The sequence below is a fragment of the Pseudopipra pipra genome, chromosome 5, assembly GCF_036250125.1.
Source record: "Pseudopipra pipra isolate bDixPip1 chromosome 5, bDixPip1.hap1, whole genome shotgun sequence".
Taxonomy (NCBI): Eukaryota; Metazoa; Chordata; class Aves; order Passeriformes; family Pipridae; genus Pseudopipra; species Pseudopipra pipra.
In genome coordinates, this window is record NC_087553.1 from 44,239,511 (window position 1) to 44,264,588 (window position 25,078).

Consider the following 25,078-nt stretch of genomic DNA (forward strand, 5'->3'; position numbering starts at 1 on the left):
GCAGTTTTTCCCTAATACGCTCTCGTTACCTAAAAAAACTGTAAAGGTTGTGTTATTGCTTTCATGCAATTTAAGATACCATAATATACACATTACTTGATATTTAAATCTTCCTCTAGCTTTTATAAGTTGTCAGTTGTTGTTTATAATTTGTCAGATTACAACTTAAAAATTCTATTTACTGTGAAGAAAGTTAATTCATTGCACTTCACTGAAATCTTGAAATTAATGGAGTCACTTTTCTGAAACTTTGCTACTTTATCAGTTGTTTGTCTTTATTCATGAAGCCTGAGTATAGTCAGGTAATTTTATTTTTAAACCTTCAACCTCTGAAAATTAGTCATTTCATACACCCCCTTCTGTCTCACGTAACATATATTAGCTTCTTAAGAGAATAATCCTGTTAAGAATACCTCCTAATATCACCCAAATACATTTCCTACATTTGTTTATACCAATGTTGGGAGAATTAAGTTTTAAATGTGTGACTATGTGTCTAGTCTAAATATGACTAAGAAATGGCACACATTTACATAGCCACAAGATACATGATACATTTCTTGTTTGATGTAAGAAACGTGCCTGAGAAGAGAAAGCCATGAAATACTAAATGCAAACTTTACAGACCCAAAAATTAGATGGCTACATTACTGTTTTGATTTTGAAAGAGTAAGTTAAATTAGCTAACAAGGAAAAATTACCCTTTGCTGACAGATGCAAGTCAGTACAAAACTATCATTATTTTCCTTTTTTTTATTTTTAAGAAAAGAGACAAGGCTAAGCCCTCTCTTTAACCTTCTGGACCCTTAGAAATATCAGCTGTTATATGAGCTGGTTTCACAATGATACTTCTGTTGGTAGAGCTTCCAGGAGGAACTTCTCAAGGGAAAGCAACACACCTTACATCTATGCTCCTGCTTGTCCAGGAAGGGTAATCAAGTATAGCATTTCCAAAGTGGATTGCTTTTTTGTTTTTCCTTTGTGGGTTTTGTTTTGTCCTTTGAGAACTGCATACCACTTCAGGTGAAAATAAAACAAAATTCACTTTGCTGTGTCTGAGGGATGGTGAAGTGTAAGAAAAGTTCGTTTATTTTGAGTAAGATTCAGAAGCCTGAATGGGAGCTGGGCAGAGCCTACCAGTTTAAAACTCCAGACTCATTTCAGGGGTGAAAGTTATGGTTATGTTGCCAAATAGTATAGACTGGAGACTGTTGTTTACTATGCAGCCAGATGATTCTGGAATGTGACAGCTAAATTCCCTTCCTCCACAGTAGCCCAGCTACAGAAAGGCTGCCATTGCCAGCTCCATTTGATGCTGTCTTGGGACAAGGTAAGTCACCATGTATGCACCAAAACCATACCAGCAGCACTGTCTGACAACACCTCCTCCTTGCTGCTATTTTACTAAAGCAGATTTATAGATGTAGTCCTACAGATCCAAGCTACAGGACTGGCCCTAAGCTCTTCTCATGGTAATATAAATCCTACTTCCAGAAACCAACATAGCATCTTACTGGGAATTTTACTAGGTGATAGAATGGGAAAATGTCAAGTAACCAGGGTAGTTGTCAGACCTGTTTTCTATTCTTCTAATTTCTCTTTCGAATGAAAGTCTTATCTCTTAATAAAACATCACTTATCCTGCCTATATGCATAAGAATCACTCAGCAAAAGAAGGGTAGAGTGTGCCTGGAAAAGTTATTTCTGCCTTTGAAACATTAGGATTAGGAGATGGATGACTTATCAAGAAACTATTTTTTTCAACTTCTTTTATTTCTTGTCTAAGTCCACAATTCCAGTTGCTAGCAAAAGATGCATTAATGATGTTGCACCAAAAAAAAGAAGACTGACTTTCAAATTCTATTTCTTTTGTGCCCTGAAAACAATGTGTTTCTTTTAAAAGAAGCTCATTTTCACTTCAGTTTCTTGGATTGCATAAATTGCTTTATTATAAAGGAAACGACAACACTTTGATCATGAAAGGTGATTATCTGTGAGAACCTCTATATAAACTCAAAGGTTACATTTTGAGATGTCCAGTTTGCAACCACTGTTGTATGCCTGCTGTAAGCAGGCATGTAAGTACAGAAAGGGTTTCTACACCCTTACTGAAGAGCTGATGCATTCTGAAGGAGGGCTGCTAGAAGAATGACAGACATGAGAATTATCTATTCTAAAAAGTGCTGCAAATTATGAACTGGCAATACGCACTGGACAAAGTTTGCTTGGTACAATACAGTCAACATAAAAAATTGGGTTCTATTAATCCACAGGAAAAATTTGATTTTTTTAGAGTCAAAATATTTTATTCAATATTTTTGATGCTGAATTTAAAAAACATGTTTAATTAAATTTAATTAGATACAATGATGAAAAATTCAAAAGATATTTCAATTATTCCAGAATAGAAAACTAATTTTTAACCTGAACATTATTTTTTGGGGAACAGGGAGAAAAGAGAAGACAATTTATAAGCAAAAGATAAGAAATCTCTTCATGTTAAAGGATTGCCCCTCTGTTTCACCATTGATTAAATAATAAAATAAAATTTTGCATTACTGGGTCTGGTAATGAGCCTAAGTCATGCTATTTCCAAGAATAATGAAGGAGAGCAACTCCTGGTCCTTAATCAAGACAAACCTTGCTTTGTTCATGTAAATCTGTATTGATTTTTACTCTAATCTGTGGCAAAAATAGTTAAAGATCAATCACATCCTGAGATATATTCCTATTATCACTTACTTTAAAATGAGTGTAAGCTAATGTTTAATTTTTATTTCCATATGTATTTAGTATATTCGTGTACTTATTTAAGCCATACAGTCATTATTATAGTGCTTTAAAAATGAAAGAATTAAGAGCTTGTGGTCATGAACGTAAGTTGCAAAATAAACCAGGAGGGTAAATAAATTTATGTTGATAGACTTTTGGATTAAATTAATCTTGCTAAAAGCACTAGATGCAAAAAAGACAAAAAACTAACTGTCAGCATCAGTGGTGCCAGTGATTCAAAGAAATCTGTAATATGTAAAGCACACTTTTATTACGGCCAGGGGATGCAGAGGGGTTTCACCCCCCTCATGCATTCTGCTGAGAAAAGAAACACAACAGCTTTTTATACATTTGGAAAGGATGAGTTTCAAAAATTATCTATCATATACATTCTTTGAGAATTGGTACAAAGTCTGCCTTATCTAAATGGACATTCGGTTACTTATCCCCTATTTTTATTATTATAGAGTAGTTACATAAAGCTTTATCATTTCAAGCAGTTGTTTTCCCCACCCCTCTCCTATCTCTCTTGCAATGCTATGTGCTAAAAGCCTTTCTTTTCCCGCTTTCCCTGTCAGTCCCCTATCTTATTTGTTTATGTAAGTTAGTTCCCCGTTATCTTAACTGCCCAAAACTGTGCAGGTTTCTATTTGCAAGTGGTTACAATTTGCAAAGTCATATTTCATCCTAATTTTCAACTAATATGGCTAAATTTTTATTTTATTTTGTTTTGTCTTTATTTCACTAGGTGAATGCTTGACTTACTGATTACCATGAACCACTGGTGATAGTGGTTTTCTTGAAAATTTTTTGTTCTTGAATTATTCTTCCATGTTGAAAATGCAGTTTGGGTGGCATATTTCATGCTCATTTGCCCCAGGAAAACATCTCTAATTGTAAGTTGGGTTTTTTGTAGTATGTAAGTAATTTTTCTATAAATCATAATGACTAGACTGATATTGGTGGGTTTTATTTTTAAAGCTTTACACAATGCCTAATTTCTCTCCATTATTCATAATTTTTGATCCACGAACCTTCTTCTAATTGCCAGTGAATGTCATTTGCAATCTCATAGGGCTTTATAAATAATAAGTCTGGAAAAACAGCAGCTCTTTAGCTAGTGGAAGGCATGAAATGTTCAAGACATAGCAGAGATTCACAAAATGACACATGAATAAACACTCATAACATAAAAAAACCTTTAATAAGACCTAGCTGAGCTGCATGAATATAATCAACAACCTCCCACTGTTAACAATACTTAGTTTGAAAGACCTTCCAAGTATATGACTTTGTCATATCATACGTTCAATTCATGTAATTGGAAAAGAAACAAAAATATGAATAATTATCAAGAGACTTACTGGATGTGGCTGTTATGTTCTTAATAGTACTTTAAAAAAAAGAAATTAAAAGCTATTAATATTTTCAATGTTTGGAAAACAGCATGTCTTTGTTCGCAGATTTTGGCTTCTCTTCTATGCCAGCTAGGTCTTATTACTGTTGTGCAAATACCCAGGAATAGTTTGGAAAAGAAAGAGTGGGGAAGATTGATGTTTCACTGGCCCTGTGTTTCTGAAAGCCATTTTGTCACATCTTAGTATAGAAGGATTGTTATGCTCCATAAAGCACATGTTGCTTTATCTTACTGTCTCCCATGTAAGAACTGGCTGCACGATCAGGGGAGACTGAGGTATCTAAGACCCAGTCAAAATGGTAGCAGACTCAGACCTGACATTTTGGCCTGGAGTATTTTTGTATCTGAACCACATTCACAAGTTTCTAGTTCTTCAGCCTAATTTATCCCATTGCTAACTCTCATAGCTTAACTTCTCCTTAACACTTCTGGGGTGAGAAAAAGGTTTGAACCAAGTGTTTTTGAGGAGCAGTCAATCATTATAAAGAAGAGGCAAGGAGTAACGGCAGAAACCTGAAGAAATCTATTATTCCAAAAATGTTTGTCTCCTCTTCCCATGCATCCTTGCTAGTGATGAGCTAGCTTTGATGGACTTAGTTCCAGGTTTCACTTTGCACTTCTGCAACTCTCTCGTGTCACTTTGCTCAGTCTCAAAGGACCCTGAGGGAGCCTGTGAAAGAGCTGTGTGCTAAGAGACTCTGAAAGCGAGATATGCACAAATTCATAGAGTAAAGCAATTGTTGGTTATCACTCCCAAAGGCTATAACTCTAAGCTTTAGCATGCTCACCACCCTGAAGAGACACCTGAAGAGGATTTTTCATTCAGAAGGTGTCAGTCAGGAAGGAAAGAGGCCAGCCAGGGCCAGGGCCAGGGCCAGGGCCTCTGCCGCTGGATTTGATCTTGCATACTCATAAGCTGCCATATGCTGCTGAGTCCACCTTTCTCCCTTTAGGGTTTTAGAATCATAGAATATTAGATTTTTTTCTATCTTAGCATTTTTTTCTATTGAATATGTCAGCTGCCCACAAACATCCTACTCCCCACCTCCCCATCTATCTGTAATTTTGCCCTTCTTATTTTGTACGGTTCTCTATACAGGCTTTTTTATGGCCTTTTCCAGAACTTAGCTACTTGCTTAGAAGTCTGGGGCAAATTTTTACAATGTGGACGTGTCAGAAATAGTCCTGAACCACAGGAAGACAGGCAGTGGAACCCATGGTGGGGATGGTCACAGAACAAGGGGGTTATGTTTCTCTTCCAGTGTGTTAAGCTAATTGAGGATTCAGAAGTTCTTCTTCTGCTGAACAAGATATCTTACTTCACTAGCAAGTGTCTTGCAGGAAGATAATCTGTGCTCTGTTTTTGCTTCTGAGTGTAACTGAGAATAAGTATTTCTCTATACTATTAATGGTGCAGTTTGGTCCTAAGTGTATGTCAGAAACCTAGATGCATTTCTGCTATCACCCTGACCCTAGAATTTGAGAATAGTTGCACTATTCTTTGGACTGGTTCCCCACTTTCCAGTTTCTGATATATTTCAAGACAACGTCCCAATTTTCTTGTTCCAAACTGACACCATGACTCTCTCATGTGACAGCTTTCACAGATGCTTTCCTGCAAATACATTAAAACAGGTTTTATTGAAATCTCTAAGGGGAAAAAAGAATGACCCTGAAGAAAACAGGGTCACAAACAGAAAACACCCTACTTGTTTTATAATGACACAAGTGCTTGCACATTTTCTCATTCAAAATCTAATCACAGCACTTTGTGTCAGTCATGGAAGACTGCTTGAGGTGGATTCAAAATACCACCTGCCCACCTACTCAGCATTTAAATTTACTTTGTGCTGTGCATGGGAGTACAAAATAAATGGGTATTAAGTTAGTATTTTAATGGCTCTGGGATCTCTAACAGACACAAAGGAATCTCACTGTCTTTGCATATGGTGTCACATATATGTTGAACAGAAACACTCAAGAGTCATCAAAATGTTCTTCCCTTTCTGTGCAACTGACTGAGGAAGCTTCCACATTATGTAAAAATGTTGATTTAGTATCCACGCTATTCATCACTCAAAAAAGGGTTTGATAAGTTTACTGACATGCATAGAAAGATTTCCATTTTCTTCAAGAGGTAAGCATCAATATTGCTAAGTAATGACTAGTTTGAGAAAAAAATGGCTACCAATGACAACTGAGTATTTCTGAAGTTGAAGTCTGTTCTTGACAGAAATCGATTACTTCTAAACCAATTATGATAAATAAAAAATACTGAATTCAGAAAATGGAGATGTTGTTAGCCTGACGTGGCTCACAAAACTGGAACATTTAATTCAAGGAAGTAATACACAACAAAAGAAATTACCCTTCTGTGAATCAATTGCAATTACATGTACAGTTCTCTACAATGCTAATCAATTGCTAAGGAATTAAATATAAAATATTGTGCTTTTTACAAAGGGACACTTTCATCAGTATTCAAGCAGAAACTTTCTGGAAATAACTAGTAATTTCTAGGTAGGTCTGAATCAAAGCCTCTGAATACCACCAAATTTTGACTAAAGACATTGTGAATATTATCTCCCTTCCTCAGGGAACAATCCTGTCTGTCTTTGCATTTTGAAGCTCTCTTCTCTGTCTTCAAATTAGTTTAATTAGCTCCTGCAAACCAAAGATAAAATGAGTTGCAGAGCTGTCTCATCAAGAAGAAACTTTGGTCAATTTAGGTCATTAAGACCATATCAAACTTTCTCATTACTGCTGTTCTCAGAGTCTAGATATTAAGGGTGCAGGAGGAATTGTTTCAACTTCAGGATATAACGGTAAGGCTGTAAATCAAGGAAATGAGTCCACATCAACTGAAATATAACAACATCTTTCATCATTTGGAGCCTGAAGTGAGGTTCCTAGACTCTCTGTGCTATCACACAAAGAAAATCAGGGGCCTAAGATTGGGTGTCAACATATTCTTTTCAAAGTATTGGAAAAATCCTACCTAGTTTGTATGTGAGGCTTTTCAGGATATTTTTTGACGTTAGCTTGATCCTTCTCTGCAGAGCATTTTTATTACAGATTGTGCAGGCTCTGGAGTAAAAAATCTTTCGTCATATCTTTGGTCAGACTGTTATTTCACAGTACCAGGACACACTTAAATAACAGCCAGAGAAACACAGAGTAATTTAGATCTAGAAATAGCAGAGCTGCCGTGGTAGGGTACTGTATCTGAGCAGTTAAACTGCGTTACATAGTGTGTGCCATGCATGAAGAACTAGACTTAGTAAAAATGACTCTTAAGAAATACTAGACTAGGCATCTAGCTTTCAGATGGCTAAAGTCAAGGTAGAATTTATCCCAACTTGATTATCAACTCCAAAATTACAATCCTAACCTACATACTAGATTCAAAATTACAGTCCTTGGTGTCCTAACTAAAGGCACTGGGAACCTCACCTTGCACCAAGAAGTTCTGTGAGCATCTTGAGGCTATGACTGCTCTCTCTGAGCAAGTGAGACACCCAGTTGCCATATCACCTGAAACTGATCCCCATGACAGGTCCAGGGCAGTGCACAAAACTACTAAGCACCATACATCATGTTACAGAGACTTTGTTTCAGAAATACTGCAGTTCCACCAAAAATTACAACAAAAATCATGGCACTTTGAAAGAAAAATAGTTAACCATGGAAAGCATGTCATAGTTTCTGAGTCTGCTCTCTGATGTGCAAGGGTGTTTTTTATGGGAAATAAACATCGGGTTTACTTTTGCCGATTGAAGGCTGAAAAGGACTTGTCAGTGACAGAGTACACTGTATTTTATGTTTTTAGTATAATAAAGTAGAAAGGAAAAGCTAATGCAGGAAGCATGTGCTGGTAACAAGACGTATTCATGGGAGAGAGAAAAGCTGAAGATTCAGCCTCTTTCTAGAAGACGTCTACCTGGCAGTGCTACATCAGTGAATCATAAGGAGATTTGAAAATTTGAAGCCCTGATATGGAGAATGCTTGCACTTCTCGACAGTGTTCAAGAACAAGGCCTATGTTTTCATTCAGAAGCTAATGCAGCTGCTGTACCACTGCAGTTTCCCTTCCTCTGTCCACAGTGTAGCTGTGTCCAACTCTTGCTTCAAAGGGATTTAGCCATCAGCCAACTGCTCTGATCTTCTCAGGGGATTGAAGAATGATCTTTGCACTGTTTGCATTTCATTTTGGAGCAGAGGTGATCCTGCTTAATATGCCCTGTCACTAAGTCAGAGAGGCAACACGTGAATTGTCTGGGGGGAATTTTCTCTGAGCATTGTCAAAGCATGGGATTAACCTTGCAGGTTAATCCCATGCTTTGGGATCCTTGTAGGACTCTGCTTAATTCAAATTTTGTTTGTGTTTCATGTTCAGACAAAACACAGGAACAAAGGCAACCCATCTGTAAGAGCTGAACGCTTATCTGACTGTTTTGATCTCAGATTACACCACTGGGCTCACTTGATTTTTCCTCACAACAAAAACCAGCCAAGTCTGGCTCAGTCGCAACCCTTAGCCAGGATGAGAATTGTGGGCCTTGATAAATCCCCACTGGACCTGCCCTGATTTTCAGTTTCTTTTTATCCTACATATTTTGATACCTTTGGCAATCTTGTCTTCTTAATGACCTCGTGTCTTCTTTCGTCTTGGTACAAAGTGCATTTGCTCCCTCCCTCTCCCTCCCACCGGTGCACAGGGTAGCCCACTCACCTCGCTTGCCCCTCTACAGGTCTCCCGTGCATCACCCTGCCCTGGGTGCCCTCTCATAGAGCAGCCCCTGCCCACTCAGTCCTTATTCTCCAGACCTTCTCCACAGTCCACTGTCCTTGCATGCCCCTCAAGTTGTCAGTTTAACTTAGAGCCCACCCACCCCAAAACTGGGCTCCACAATCACGTGTTCATATCTGTCTTCCAGTTGCTCCATTTTCTCACCCTGACATTCTGCCAATCACCAAGAGATGGGACATCCTGTCATCTGAGAGGAGAATGGTGAGCTGTATGTTTGAAGAATCCCTCAGAGCCATCCTCCACTTGCACCTCAGGCTTTGGGTGGCACATATAGGAATTTCCTTTATAGGTAGGTGGGCATGGGAAAATCCCCCTCACCATGGACTCATGAGCCTTTTGTTGCAAAAAGCAGATGGTGTCACACTTGTGCCCCAAGAGCTTCAGGTCACTGTTAGTCTGCCCACTCCTCCAGATCCTCTTGCTGAAGCTTTTGCTGCATGTGAATCCTCATCTCTTCCTCTGTCAGAGTCCCAAACACCCCACTTCACCTTCTCATTCTGGCCCTGTCCATGTTGCCTATTCCCACCACCTAGACGATGAAACACAATGAGGAAGGGGATTTCCTAAAAATTCTGTCCCCTCTCCAGTCATGTCTCCAAGCATTACTATGTCCCCAGCTCCATGGGTGCCTCCTATGACAAGCAGATGCTCTCAGATGTGTTTTGCTGAGTATCAGTCACTAGCTCCTCTGACACATATGCCCGAGCCCCCAACCTTCACACTCTTTTGTCATTCATTGTCCCTCATCACCAGCTATCTGCCCTCCTTGTGTTTCATTTTACATTGTTCTCTCCTTCACAGCATCACCTACAGGACTTACACAGCTCTTTGTCTGACCGCTCAGTCGGGAAGAACCGGTCAGCACACTTCAAGGGTTCAGAGTGAAACAGCCTCTTTATTAAAATGGCTTCTGCCTTTTATAGGGTAGGACGAGAACTCACTAGAAAGAGGGCATAACTGGGGAGCAGCGAGGATGGAACATGCAAAACAGAGGGATGGTACAACCATAAAGGGAAGGGTACTGCAATGCAGCAAAATTCAACAAATGAGAGGGAAGGGTCCAGGGCGATGAGGAACAAGGGAATTTACCAGAACTTAGGGTACAGTATATAGGGAAACATACAAGAAACTGCGAAACAAAATACAAAACCCCAAACGCTTCATTTAAAACAGGTCATATTTTCTTATACAGAGGTCTCATCTTCGTAACAAATATCTGTCTCTATGCTTCTTTTCCAGCTCTCATATCCTTCATTTTTTTCTCCTCCAACATTTGTCTACTACTGTTCACCACATTCCAAACTCCCACTTACTTCTCATACTCCTGCAAGCACCCTTTTATTGACATTTCTACTTTCTTTAGCAGAAAAGGCTATCATGGGGAATTCAGGAAAAATATGATAAATTATTTAACCCCAGAGTAAAATTATATAACTACAATAATAAATACTTTCTCCTACAACAAGGCAAAACCCTCCACAAACAAATATGCATGAAAGTCCTTTGTGTGTGCGTGCCTCTGGTTTGATCAACAATATACACTTTTGTGTTTCGGATGAATGTTTCCTTTAATTTAATTTCATAAAGAAACATAACTGGTTTCAATGTAGCGTGAAGTTGCATAAATGATGTTAAACACAGTGAGTTTATTGAGGTTGCTTTAATCTGTATTTTCTTAATAAGTACAAAAAATCCTCTAACGTCACATTATTGTTATTATTATTTTTAAAATATAAGCTTCACACAGTTCAGATAAAACAAATCATTCCCATTTCTCCTTTTCTTTCTTCTTCCTTTTTTTATTTTGATAGTTAAATATTTGAATTACTCACTAAGCAGAATATATAAAATTTATAATAAAATTTAAGAATTTATTATGAAATAGAAGAAAATAATTACACCTGCTATTACACTGACTTTTAAAAATATTATCCTCATTTCAGACCAATATGTTCTTGAGTCTACAGTATCTTATCAACATTTCGAAGTTAAGATTAAGCTGTTGATTTGTGCTATAATAGTACTTCATATCTGAAAACTCTAGAACTTTCTAAAATGCTGCACCTAAACAGCTAGGAGGTTAAGAAAGTAAATCCCATGAGTTTCTGATCTTTTGGCCTATTGTCTTTGTGTGGCAATTCTCATTTTGATGTACTAGAATTACATTTGAATTGTGTCTTGTTCTTCATTAAAATCTCATCTGAGTTCGTGCAATCATACATGTCTGCCATCTCTGATTTTTGAGCTTTCCATCATGATATTTTGCTGATAAGAAATTCTGAAAGTAAACTTGCAGAAACATGAGTGTGGCTTGAATCCTAACGCTAACTGTATTTTCACTTTTTAATTTCATTTTGCATGAATTTAGCACGAGATAAGAATTTGACAGATTATAGAGAGCATTTTAGCATAAGTATGGAAACTTTTAGGTTTGCAAATAGTCCTGGTCCCATATGTAACCTCTTCTGTGTTTCTGAAAGGTACTTCATTAAAAATGACAGTCCCTCCAAATGGGAGGCAGATGCCAAAAGCAGAGAGCAGATCACTGCAGTAAAAGAAAATGAACTAAAGTATGAAAACACAAAAAAATTGTCTATGTGAGAGAGTACCTGGATTCGTGAATTGAGGAGGGGAAAGTTTGGAAAGAGCAGGGAAGAAAGGGAAGTTATCTTGCTGAAGAAAGCCAACAAGGCGGTTCTCTGGTAATGAGGACCACCGGTGGAGATGCTGCAGGTAGCAGCATTTGCCATGACAGGGTGGAAGTTGATCACAGGTCCAACTCACACAGCATCAGCAATGAACATAGATGCACCAGGTAGCTTTTCAAAAAGCCAGACACTAAAGCCCACAATACATAAACTGATGAGCCAGACACTCCGGAGGGAGAGGAAAGCAGACCTCAGGCAGGACAATTGTTATGGTTTCTATTGTTTTATTACAAAAGGAAGTTCATGTGATGAAATTATATTGGCAAGAACAGTTTAACCATGGTTAAATTACAGTCCTAATGTTACCTTTCTTCCCTTTTTCCAACAACCTTTTATTAAAATCAAACACTGAGAAGCTAATTTGTATGTGATTCATGCAGATCCTTTCTTCTTTGCCTCTCATTTTTATTCCCACACAGACAGACACAATACTGCTCACATTGATATAATTGGAAACATTGCCACTGAATTCAGTAGGAGCAACATCCAGCATAGCATAGGTGGGTTACTGAGTTTCCATGGGATATCCATTGTCACTATTCACTTCCAGTATCATGCAGGCCCGTTATGGGAACACAAAGTACATATGACAATTATGGCTTTAAAGACCACTACACTGCAATCACATCCAAATTTTCAGCCTTAGTGTACAGCAGTGCCTTAAGGGAAAACTGCTCTACTGCAGATGAATATTTAAGGAATAGAAATAAATGGGTGATTTCATTGTACAATAACGTGTGCAATGTCCAATTTTCTATAGGAAATCATCAGGAACTATCTGAATCATTATGTTCACTCCAATTAGGGCTTTATGCAGTTCAAATTCATATAATTCTTGAAGCTAGCATGTGAGTTCCATAAATTCACATGGCAACAATGCTTGGCTTTCAAAACATATTCATAAAAAGCTGTATAGAGTCCATTTCAAGCCACAGAAATGAATGTTTACTTTGACAGTCAAGGCAGTGATGCTGAAATACTAAAAACTACCTTCCATATCATTAAATACAGCCTTTCCGCTTTGCTAGAGTAGCTGGTAAAAAATGGCAGTCTGCTTTTTGTCATGTCAGCTTCTCAACAGTTCATTTTGTAGGGTATTAATCACGAATGTTTTTCATGTTTCAAAAAATTATTTTTGTTTGCACAATGGACTAGGTATAATGTTTGGCAAACTGGCAAACTATGATAGACACCTGGATTTCTGAATTTGAGATTAGGTATTCTAAACTTCCAAAAACTTCAGCCAGTCCAAAATGTACTCACCTTCTCAGACAGAACCTCAGTATAACACTACCCAGCTATGTGTAGACTCCCCAGCATACAGTTTAATAGTCCTTATGGACTATTTATCTTCAGTAGGATCACTAAAATTATCATGAGAGCTCACGAGAGCTATACAAACAGCTGAATCAAACCCGGAGTGCTTTATGAAGAATGACAATCACTCTCTAAATCTAAGGACTGAAGAGCAAAATTCCCTTGTTTGGCCTTGTCACAATAGAGGAAGGAGTGCTGAGTGTCAAGATCTTTATATTCAAACATGTTTTGAAGCACTGACTGCACTCACAAGTTGGCCTTGTCTGCACAAAAATTAAAACCAGGCATGAGAGTGTATAACTCTCTTCCAGTCATTTTGCATCTCTATTATTACCTGCTTGCTGGAATCGATTTTCAGCTTAAAAGATGTATATTTGGCTTAGGAAGACCCCAGGATAGAATAAGTGCTCCATTTGTACGATACCTGATCAGAATGACCTGCTCCATGACCAGGCACTTGGACCTACACTAGGACTCCAAGAGCAATTCAGAACTAAGAGTTAATCTGCACCATGTACATCTATAAAAAAGATGGAGTAGGAAGAAATAATTTGACAGCAGACTTTGGCTTGCCATTCAAGTCCTTAGATGTCTTTTTCTTCCGAGCAAGGGGCGTGCTTGTCTGCGAAGCTCGTCACTAGATAACAGTAATGACAGACAAGGAATGTAAGAGGAACCTAAGGTCCAGTTAGTGTGCAAGCTGCACAATGTGCTCAGAAAAGTAATTGTAATATGGAAGCACTGACATGAAAGAAATGCATTTTGCTCTATTTATTAATATAAGAACTTAGTTACTAGAAAGAGATCTCAGGGGATAATAAATAGCTTGTATTTTTTCTATTGTTATAGAGTATGGTAAAGTTAGTATTGTAGGCTTAGAAGATGAACCTAGGAGATCTGAATTCCATTAATTTTCTGGCTATTGTGATGGTACAAATAGGCAGAATTTTCTACAACAGGGAACCCACTTGACAGAAGGGTCAAATCTACTGGGATATGTGGGTACTGATTAAGATGATATTGTAAATGCTGTTTACCTAAGTCCTGGTTGAAAAAAAATGGATAGAAATGGACACTTGTTACCACTTGAAACATTAACTTTAAAGGGTCCCACAAAGTGCTGCTGTTCCTGAGTAGTATAAAATAAAGACTTACTGTTATAAAGAGTTTGGGATTTATTTCAGTGAAACATTTTACATCTGCAGAAATCCACCATTTTCTCATGGGAAAGATTATTTTTCTTTTTAACAATTAGGTTAAATTTAAAATTACAATATTGCAGTTCAGAATTTTCATTGATAACTTTCTATTTAGAATTACGTGATATAAGACTACAGGAGCATAACCATAACTATAAAAAATGTGCAGGGTAGAAATCTGGTTTTTACGCAGAGACAATACTAGCAGAACTCCTAAACAGGAGCTCTCAACTTCAACATTCATTTTCGTTTAAAGACAAATCACTTGTTTACAGTATTTTTAATGATGGTAAGTATGCACTAAGTGTAAACAAAACAAAAATACTGAAATGCTTACTTACAACGTAAGTATTTGGATATCCAGGACAGAAACGTCATCCAGCCATGTGCTGATCCTCTGAATTCTGAAGCACAAACTGCTATTGTCTTCTGGTACAACTACTCAGTCATTACCTAAGTAACACTTCCTGACAGGTTTATCATCAGAGGCAGTGCCTCAATGGTCCATGGGCATTCTTGGCCTCCCAGGAGAAAATGGTAGCTTGTGATCTTTGCATGGATGCTTGACCGTAGAGTTGCTGGGGCTGGTGACTTCACCTTGGAGTGGCAGCATAAAATTCAAGCTGGTAGAGTGCAACTGAATATATTTGATAACAAATCATTTAGATTGTTCTTAAGAATTTTTATGCAAATGAAATTCCATCAAGATTTAGTGAATCATCTAAATGTAAAAAACCCTAATGTTTTTCAATCTAGAGTGGCAAGCCTCAGCATGTTGTGAACAGTTTTGAGAGCTGTGAACCATCCCTCTGTCAAAAAAACGTGAAGGGTGGGAATGCAAACATTTTTCTATATTTGCTGCTACCATAATTCATTCATTCACAAGCACAATGCTAGACCAGTCACAAGTCTGCGCTGCCTTTTTTCTACGATATAACTAGACAAAGAATGGTTCCATTCCACCTGCCTGCTGCAAAGTGGGATGACAAGAAAGGGGAAACACAGGGAGCGGCACAAAATACTCTTTTCCTTTTGTTTCTTAGCTATGGACATAGATAAAATACTTGAGGCAAATGGGAACCTTTCTGACTGCAACTTTAAAAACTGCTGATCATATGAACAGTAGGATAAACAGTTGCCTGATTATGTACAGTATACATTGCAAGGCTTTTTATTCAAAGGAATTAGATTAATACTATGAAATATCTACTACTCAAATACAGATTATAATGTATGTCGTATATGCATTATGCATATTAGTGACATGTGAGTGAAATACAGAAATCTGAACATAAGTGTTTATTCATTCAAATCCGGAAAAAAAAATAAGCAACTTTATTAGTAATTACAAGGACACCACATGACAAAACAAAAGTCTTTCACTTATATATTAAGTGATAGAAGAGCACTGTCTAAGTATATATATTTAGTATTTTTGAATACACAGTTTATAAGCAAGCAATAATAAAGGATAATATGTTCTGATTTTTACACAGTAGCATGCCTGATTGATCTGGAAGATGTATTTCATTTGTCACTGAAGATTATGAAAATGTGCTGTACAACTTTATACTAAAAAATCATTTTTGTGCTATACTTTTGAATTTAACAAAAATTATGCCTTTCTAATGAAATCCTAATAAGGAGGTAAAATATCCTATATGTGTGGAATTAATCCATAACTTTAAAGCAATTTTAATGTACTTAAACTGTAGTTTCACAGGTGTAAGTCAATTTTTCTGTCTAGTTCTATAGCCTTCTCTAGCACCAGTACCAATAACTAAACACTAATTGCTTTCCAACAAACAAAGTAACTGTGGTATAGAAAACATTGTGCCGTAATCAACCAGAGACCTTCTAAAAGGTCTTTCGCTTTTTTTCTATACTAATTAATAAAGAGAGAAGTGTATCACCTTTCAGTATATGGGGAATGGTAGGGTTTCCTAAACAGAAATTGAAAAGTCTTGTAGAAAAGGGGCATATCTATGAAAGAAACTTCATCTCTCTACAAAAATATTTGATTAGGAATTGAAATTTCATGTGCAGTTGAAATAATTCAGTTCTGATCAAAAAACTTCCTGCAAAGACTAGGAAAGCAGACAATTTGCAGGATTGGTAGGGTAACAGTTTACCTTCAATTTTAGGTTTAAGGGAGTGAAAGAATTAATTAAAGTAATTAAATGCAAATTAAATTTCATGTCTTTGACTTTTATCTATGTCTGGCCTTCTTAAAGATTTTTTTTCTTCTGGTGTTCTCTTTTTGACTTTCAATGCATCATTTGTAATCACACGAGGTGTCCTGAGAGACCTTTGCACCTACATGGACGTCATTCTATATCTTCATCCACAGTAGCCAAATATGTAACTCTTGCAGTCCATCTTTTCCAATAATATTAATCAAACTCTGTAGACAGTAAAAAATAAACCACATCAATTTCAGATTAGCCTTTACTCCTATTAAATTGTAAAGTACATATTCTCTACAAGATATATTTGGAAATCCCCTCTAACTTCTCCCAGTATTTTGATTTTATTATTCTGGCCATCAAATATCAACTTCCATTCATCCACTACATCTTTCTTTTATGTTGATACCAGAGCTAGTTTGGACCTAGTGAACTATAAAAAATCATAGCAAATTCCTGTTGCAGCGTACTCTAAACGGGCTATAAATCCCCCACAAAAAAATGTTTCCTCCGCGAATCCTTGAGTTTCAGAGTTATTTCTAATAGAGTCTTATTGCATTTCCAGGGAAGCTGAGAAGCTTTTTCTAGCTTCTCTACCTCTAATGATCTGTAAATAAGATAATATTTACTGCATTCTTAATATGGAAAGCTTGATTTTTTTATATTTTTCAGTAATTTTTTAAAATGCAGTTGTATATCCTTGTATTTTCATGTGGACAACTACTTCTGAGGTCAATGAGTTAGATTTTAAATTGATGGTCTTTGCTATAAAACATTGATTAGCTTCTCTTTCTTCTTGCATTATTCTGTGTTTGTAGCCATGGCTCTACCCATAGGGCCTTGAGTGATATTGTGAGACATTTTTCAACGATCTCCACATCCCAGACTAGGATTTTTTAGATCTACAACAGAAAATTTGAGTTTTCTAGTGTTTCCTTTAAACATAAATCTCTCTTTTCTGCAATCTAATATGCAGGAATAAACCTCCAAGTTATTTTGTTGTTTGGGTTTTTTTCCCCTAGTTTTTGCTAATAACAACTCAAGTTCTGCTATCCTTTCTCATACTGAACATGGATTCACTGTATATAGGTGTCTCACACTGAGTCATGAGTCTTTCTACTTCTGACATATGGACAGTTAGCAAAATCTTCCCAGAAGGAAATTAGGCTATATAATACATCAAAACTCTCATAGCAGGAAACATTGGAAGAAAAGATTATTTTATATAGTTGGATTTAGTTTTAAATTGTAATGAGAGTTTAAGATGTAAAAAGGGACTTGAATTAATTGGAATGAAGTGTGTAAAAGAAACTCTGATGATTTAATTACTAAAGAAAGGATTTGCAAGTATAGGAATCATGCAATATGCTGCAGAAGGAAGATAAACAAAATCCTGTGCTAACCTCAAATGCACTTCCTTTCAATGAGTTTACAGAGCATCACTTCAAAATGTGTCATTTTGGTTTACAACAAATTGTAAAATTGTAAAAAATTACAATAGATTGCAAATTTGAGGAAGCAGTAAATATTTATTTTATATTATGTAAAAGGATATTTAGCAGATGGGACTTTATGGAGAGATAAGGATGTAGGTAGTCCTATTCAAAGAAAGAAGAAAACCAACCATGAATTAATTGATGGGTTGCCAGATGACAAGTTTGACTGAAAACATTCTCATAGAAACCAAAAACATTTAACTTTTCATTATATTCAAATCACTAATCTACAACATTCATGACTGCATTAAAAAAGTAATTGGTATCTGCAGACAGATAAGGAATACCAAAATTATGAGCAAACTAGGAGATACTGAGATAAGAATCATAGAATCATAGAATCAACTGAGTTGGAAAAGACCTCTGAGATCATCAAGTCCAACTCTTGATCTAACACTGTTGTGGTTACTAGACCATGGCACTAAGTGCCACATCCAGTCTCATCTTAAAAACCTCCAGGGGCAGAGAATCCACCACCTCCCTGGGTAGCCCATTCCAATGCCTGATTACTCTCTCTGTAAAAAATTTCTTCCTAATATCCAACCTAAACCTCCCCTGACAGAGCTTAAGACTGTGCCCTCTTCTCTTGCTGATAGCTGCCTGGGAGAAGAGACCAATCCTTGCCTGGCTACAGCCTCCTTTCAGGGAGTTGTAGAGAGTGATGAGGTCTCCCCTGAGCCTCCTCTTCTCCAGGCTGAACAACCCCAGCTCCCTCAGCCTCTCCTCATAGGACTTGTGCTTGAGTTCCTTCACCAGCCTTGTTGCTCTTCTCTGGACCTGCTCCAGCACCTCAATATCCTTCCTGAACAGAGGGAACCAGAGCTGGACACAGTACTCAAAGTGTGGCCTCACCAGTGCTCAGTACAGGGGAAGAATCACTTCCCTGGACTTGTTGGCCACACTGTTCCTGATCCAGGCCAGGATGCCATTGGCCTTCTTGGCCACCTGGGCACACTGCTGGCTCATGTTCAGCTTCCTGTCAATCCAAACTCCCAGATCCCTTTCTGCCTGGCTGCTTTCCAGCCACTCTGTGCCCAGCCTGTAGCGCTGCATGGGGTTGTTGTGGCCAAAGTGCAGGACCCAGCACTTGGCCTTGTTGAACCTCATCCCACTGGAATCAGACCATCTCTCCAGTTTGTCCAGGTCCCTGTGAAGAGCCCTCCTGCCTTCCAGCAGATCAACACTCCCCCCCAACTTGGCGTCATCTGCCGATTTGCTTGTGGTACACTCAATCCCCTCATCCAGATCATCAGTAAAGATATTAAACAGAACTGGGCCCAACACTGATCCCTGGGGGGCACCACTAGTGACCGGCTGCCAGCTGGATGTAGCACTGTCCATGACCACTCTCTGGGCCCGGCCCTCCAGCCAGTTCCTAACCCAGCACAGAGTACCCCTGTCCAAGCTGTGGGCTGCCAGCTTTTTCAGGAGAATGCTATAGGAGACAGTGTCAAAGGCTTTGCTGAAGTGCAGATAGACCACATCCACAGCCTTCTCCTCATCCACCAGGCAGGTCACCTGATCATAAATTGAGATCAGGTTGGTCAGACAAAACTTGCCCTTCCTAAACCTGTGCTGGCTGGGTCTGATCCCTTGTCCATCCTGTAGGTGTTGCATGATTGCACTTAGGATGATCTGCTCCAGAACTTTGCCAGGCACTGAGGTCAGGCTGACAGGTCTGTAGTTTCCTGTGTCCTCCTTGCAGCCCTTTTTGTGGATCAGTGTAACATTCACCAGCTCCCAATTATCTGGGACCTCCCCAGTGAGCCAGGACTGTTGATGGAGAGCGGCTTGGTGAGCTCTTCTGCCAGCTCCCTCATCACCCTTGGGTGGATTCCATCTGGTCCCATAGACTTGTGAGGATCCAAGTGGCTCAGCATGTTGCTAACTGTTTCCTCCTGGATTACAGGGGGGCTATTCGGCTTCCTGTCTCTGCCTACCAGTTCTGGAGGCCACTTGTCCTGAGGACAACCTGTCTTACTATTGAAAACTGAGACAAAGAAGGTGATAAGTACCTCAGCTTTTCCTCATCTTTGGTAACTATGTTCCCCCCCATGTCCAATAAACAGTGGAGATTTTCCTTGCCCCTCTTTTTGCTATTGATGTATTTGTAGAAGCATTTCTCATTATCCCCAACAGAAGTGGCTAGATTGAGTTCAAATTGTGCCTTTGTCTCTCTAATTTTATTTCTACATGACCTAACTATATTCCTAAACTCTTCCTCAGTAGCCAGCACCCTTTTTTCCATAGTCGGTAAGCTTTCTTTTTTCCCTTAATTTCCTGCAAAATCTTCCTGTTCAGCCAGGTTGGCTGTCTTCCCCGCCTGCTCGCCTTTCAGTACTCTGGGACAGCCTGCTCCTGTGCATTCAAGATTTCCTTCTTGAAGCATGTCCATCCCTGCTGGACCCCTTTGTTTTCAAGGGCTGTTTCCCAAGGTACCCTCTACCAGTCTTCTGAGTAGTCCAAAATCTACCCTCTGGAAGTCCAGGGTAGAAGTTTTATTCATGGCCCTCTTTGTGCCCCTGAGTATTGAAAACTATAATTTCATGTTCACTGTGCCCCAGACAACCTCCCACCAGCCCCTCTCTGTTTGTGAACAGCAGGTCTAGTGGGGCCCCACCTCTGGTAGGCTCATTTACCAGCTGGAGCAGGAAATTATCCTCTATACACTTTTGGAATCTCCTAAGGCTGCCTCTTCTCAGCTGTGTTGAGTTTCCAGCAGATATCAGGCAGGTTAAAGTCATCCACAAGGATGACAGTTACCAATGCAGTTTGCATCAGACTTTGCTGTATAGGTAGAAAAAAAGAGGGATAGAGATGTACTAGATTTGTTTCCCAAACAAAGCCCAAGAAAAACTTTCCCCAAAAGGCTATTTGAATTCATGGATGACTATGTCTCTATCAGGGGACCCATGTAAACCCTAATTCTATACCCCTAAACATACAATCTCCATGAGGGTGATTCTGTGATTCTGTAATTCTGAGCTGGCCAAAGCTGAGCCCATCAATGACACTGATGGTACTTCAGTGATAACATATTTAAGAAAGAGTAGAATTACTATGCAGCTGCTGTGAGAGAGAGGAGTGAGAAAATGCAAGACAAACAACCCTGCAGGCATCAAGGTCAGTGAAGAAGGAGTGGGAGGAGATACTCCAGGTGCCAGAGTAGAGATTCCCCTGCAGTCCATGGAGGAAACTATGGTGATGCATGTTGTATCCCTGTGGCCCATGGAAGACAACAGTGTAGCAGACATCCACACTGCAGCCCATGGATGACCCTATGCTGCAGGTGGATAGACCATGAAGGAAACAGCAGCTCATGGAGAGGAACCAACACAAAAGTGGGAAAACAAATGTGAAAACTTTTTAAAATAGAGAAATTCTGTTGTATCATGGGACAAAGTCAAAGCAAGCTAGTTTAAAGGTGGGGTGATAACACCTCATCTTTCAGAGGAGTTGCCAAGAAGGAAGACACTCAAAAGATATGGTTAAAAATCTGAGTGGACATTTGCACATGCCAGGAGGAGCAGCCCACAACAATAAAGATAGCAGTAAGTGAATTTACTTTTAACACTGAAGCTCTGAGAAAATATGAATTTAAGTTATAAGGAATACTGAAGGAATTAGTTTAAAGTTTAATGCCTCAATAGTTCTGGTGCCTCCCTTTTCAGTCTTTTGACTTGCATGAAAAACATGGATCTGGAAACAAATAGGATTACTCTACATAATGCTGCAGTTCAAAAATTTGAATGGTCTAGGTTAAGACAGTCATACAAGTTCTGGAAAGTCACCAATATAGAGAGACAGGCAACTCTTGAATGAAACTAGGTCCCTCTGCATTGACTGGGTGTAGGCTGTGATTGGTTGCCTTCTGTACTTGCCAACTACAAATGGCAAGTAACTATATAAGGTTTGATACCTTCTCATTAAACAAATTTATTTAGGTGAGGTGAATCCTAGACTGAAAGGCAGTATTTTGGGATTACTGAAACTTGGAAAATTTAAAAAAAGTAACGGTTCCTCTTGAGTGACTCAAAGTACTTTATGACTAAGAGTTCAGTGAGCAATGAATACATTACCTGAACTATAAATTATTAAATATTATCATAACAATAGTAATTTTTTCTCAATTTTCTTCTGGTTGTATTTCTTGCACATGGTTCTCCTTGTCTCTTTCTTCTCATTACTGAAAAATGTATTTGAATGCAGGCAAGCTTCTTCTCTCTTCCACTGTTTCAAAATTAATTTGACACAGAGAAACTCCCTACATCAGAATGGGAAAAATTACTTGAAGTATCAGACAGAAAGGGAGGAGAGTCCTGGCATGGGTCCATCTCATAATTAAATAATGATCGTGCTAAAATAGAACATAACTTGAATATCAGAGGTGCAGACACATTTTACATATTTGCTTATCACATTTTACAGCTGCCTATTATCAGCCCTAACAGACACACTAAATCTTTCTTTCACATACTCCTCAGTTTTAAAGAATACAGAATTACTAAACTGAGTAATTAATCTGAGTATGGACTCAGACTGCTACTATTCTATGAAATTTTGGATCATTAAACATTAATTAGATTAAAAAAACTGCTTTCTAATTTTCATAGAGTGAATCAGATGTCATAGTGGTTTATATTTGACAGAAATTCAGAAGAACTAAGCTAGTAGGCATGTGGAAAAATTACTGCATCTGAAGTGCACATATGCAGTAGGTACCTAAAAGTCCCTGAAATTGAATCTTCCTCATCTGCTTTTTTTCTTTAAACTCTTAAGAATGTTTATGGAACTAAACCTTTTTTATCTTTACAGTTCTTTTTCCTAGAAGTTGGTTCATAGGAAGACCACTGTCCCCTATTTATAACTAGTCTCTGGTGTACCAAAATCTAAATTAGCAAATTCCAGCTCAATGGAAAGAAAACGTAGGAGCAAAATACCTTAATTGTTAGATAGTCTTTATGTAAAAATGTCAGCAAATCACACTTCATGTTTCTTTCCGGATTGCTGCCTTTTCCTTGGGGAGATGTGAAACAGGACATCCACTTAAACAGATGGTTGTTGTCTCTGAATTATTTAACAGCTGAATCAATGAGAAGCTTCTGCTGCCATGAGGAGTAAGAGTGTGCTGGAAGCATTCCTTCTACTCCTCCTTCTGTTAGAAGTGGCCAGGAACAGAGTCTGCTATTGGCAGCATCAAAGCCTGCAGGGGTGGAGGATGCAAAAGTGAAACCTGGATTCTAGAGCTACCAAAGGAGAGCTGCTCTTACATGAGAAATATGTTTATCCTTTTCAAATAATATTGAGTCCAGTTTGGTGCACATCTATAGTTACTACACAGGGTTAATGGGATAATGGGACTGAAGGATTAAAAAAAAAAAAAAAAAAAAAAAAAAAAAAAGAGAGAAAAGAAAAACATCAAAACCAAAAAACCACCACAGACAAAAAATCTAAGTAGTCTGTACTGTATAGCCTTGTAGCTTAGTAATCTACGTAAGATATACTCAGGTCTCATTTTTAAAATACTGTGTGACCACAGGCTAATGCCTTTGAAGTATGAACTCTGCACTGGGATACAGGCAGAGAGTTTACAGACAGTGTCTCTGGAGAAACACTGTAAGGCCAAATTTCTCAGTGCAGTCCCTTTTACTTTGAGATATAAGTGTATAATCCATTGCAAAACCTAAGTATCGTCATACTGTCACAAGAAGGAACACTTCTTGCTGACAGTGCCATCAGATTTATAAAAGCTTGGTATTTCCTTGGAAAATGGAATCTTCATGCAAACTTCATGCACAGCAGGTGTGGTGTCCCTCAACCCCAAATTTCCAACCTTCTAAATTTGAAAATAAACAAGAAGCCTTGATCGAAAAGACTCAGTGACACAGGAGCTTCTCCACAGTCTTAAAAATGTGTTTCATTAGTGGAAGCCATGACTTAGAGCCAATAGTGATGATCACAGTAGTGAAATAAAAAATACCTCTTTAGGATGAGATCCCGTCTATCACAGCTGGCCAGCTGCGTCCCGGCGGGGCGGAGCCGCGGGATAAGGCGCTGTCCGTGGTGCTGAAAAGCTTCGGCCCTCCCAGCCCCCGGGCCGTCCCACCTCCGGCTCCCGGGAACCCCCAAATCAGGTTCCCCGCACACGCCCTTCCTTAGCGCTGAGCAATTTACACCGGAGGGCCAGCGTCCGGAATGGACTGTAGAGTCTGAGGCAAGCGGGTTAGTTTTGCTTAGCTTGTAATCAATCCTCATTTCTGTCTTCCCTTTAAGCAAACCACCCGAGCATCCGTCGACTGTTGGACTGACTGCTGAGCCAAGCAATCTGTGCACAGCGACATATACTTAACAGGCCACAGGGGAAATAAAAAAAAAGAGTAAAGAATAACTGCACTTCTACCACCTGGGGGGGGAACCAAAAATTATGTAGTTTTCTTGTGCTGCTGAATGCAAAACAGCCTGGACAGAAGCCCAACAAAGAGATAAATTATGACCAGTTCAGCAGTATCGTGCCTCTGAAAAAGTAAAAATGCATTTTAATATAAAGAACTAGCACTCTATGTATTAATGTTCATGAATAAGATCACCTTTAAATGTTTGATAGTTAAAATAATTTCGTAGTCTTTTAGTTCCACTAGGTCTAGGGTAGGCACTCCTGTCCACACATATGAAAAATTCAGCCTATATTGTTATATTGTCATACAGACAAAAACAATGAATTGTTGTGCAAAACTAATCTTCTGAATCAATCATGTATGGTATAACTTTCTAGTTACTGCCCAAATAAAATGAAACAGAGGTCAAAACTTTTACCTGGCTAGACAGTGGCAACTTTTCCTTATGGAATTTGTTACATTTATATAAAAAATACATATAGCAATCCTCTTATTTGCTGACATTCTGCAATCTTTTGGACCTTAAATCCTAACAGAAAATGTGTTGAAGTGTGGGAAGAGCTTGTGTGAAATTCTAGAATGAGACCTCCTTAGAAGTGGAAATGAACAGACTAGAGGCACTGAGTTCCTGAGTATGGAAAGCATAAAGACAAAATACTGAGTATCATGCTATTATTGATTCACCTGCCTGCAAATTAAGCCAGTCTACAGAGTTACTCTTTTCTAACTGTAGAAAAATGAGGCTGTTTACTTTCTCACAGTGATGATTTATTATTTG

General features: G+C 38.4%; 1 long non-coding RNA gene across 1 annotated transcript; it reads right to left on the minus strand.

The window, feature by feature from the left end:
• Window positions 1-14,181: 14,181 nt before the first annotated feature.
• Window positions 14,182-24,213, minus strand: LOC135414730 (uncharacterized). Its single transcript, XR_010430806.1, has 3 exons — window positions 23,886-24,213; window positions 22,846-23,108; window positions 14,182-16,627 (listed from the first exon to the last, which is right to left on the minus strand). It is a non-coding gene; the product is annotated as an uncharacterized LOC135414730 (long non-coding RNA).
• Window positions 24,214-25,078: the final 865 nt, after the last annotated feature.